At 39.8% G+C, this 816-nt stretch overlaps 1 pseudogene; it reads right to left on the reverse strand.

Annotated features, from left to right (window-relative positions):
• Positions 1-367: 367 nt before the first annotated feature.
• LOC103252840 overlaps positions 368-816 on the reverse strand; it is a 1,235-nt pseudogene continuing 786 nt past the window's right edge.

Consider the following 816-nt stretch of genomic DNA (forward strand, 5'->3'; position numbering starts at 1 on the left):
TATAAAATTCTATAGTTGGATCCCTTTTTTGCTTTGAGTGTACCTGACTTGAGAATATAGACAATTTTTCCTTTCTTAATTCCTTGAAAAAATATTTCTGAAATAAGTCTTGTGTCTTCTTTGTGACTGAGTTGTTTTCAAGAGACCATTAGCTTTGTGCTTGGTTTCTCACAGTTGATACGTCTATCAAAAACATTAAAATATAATTTGCAAAGAAAAAACTTGTTTTTCAAAGATTGCAAGAACAGGAAAGAAATAGCTTTTTTAATGTGCATAAACACAAACACTTAAAGCTAGTCACACTGCCAGTAAATCTAATATAGTATCAAAAGTTCTATAAAAATGAACAAAAGTTGCATGTTCACTTTTATTGCTCCCATAGCAAATGGAAATCTGCATAAGAATTGCACTGCAGCAGTTTGTTGATTCTAGGGTAAGAGTTCAGGTCCTTTTGTATGTTTGGTCCACTAATGTCCACATTCCAGATGAACTCAGTTCCAAAGACAGAAATCAGGGAAAAGACTCCATAGAGCAAAGCACAAGGACACGCTTCTACAAGTTGCTATCCTTCCATGGCTAATGCAGAAATAAATATCTTGGAAACAGAAAAGCAAGACCTGAGGTGAGTGGATTGCCTGAGCCCGCGGGTTCGAGACCCGCCTGGACAACTTGGCGAGACCTCATCTCTACAATAAATCAAAAATCAGCCGGGCATGGTAGTGCGTGCCTGTAGTTCCAGTTACTTGGAAGGCTGAGATGGAAGGATTGCTGGAGCCCAGCAGGTCGAGGCTGCGGTGGCCGGGAACGGCCACTGCA

Source organism: Carlito syrichta, unplaced genomic scaffold (genome assembly GCF_000164805.1).
Source record: "Carlito syrichta isolate Samal-C Ts95f unplaced genomic scaffold, Tarsius_syrichta-2.0.1 Scaffold172482, whole genome shotgun sequence".
Lineage (NCBI taxonomy): Eukaryota > Metazoa > Chordata > Mammalia > Primates > Tarsiidae > Carlito > Carlito syrichta.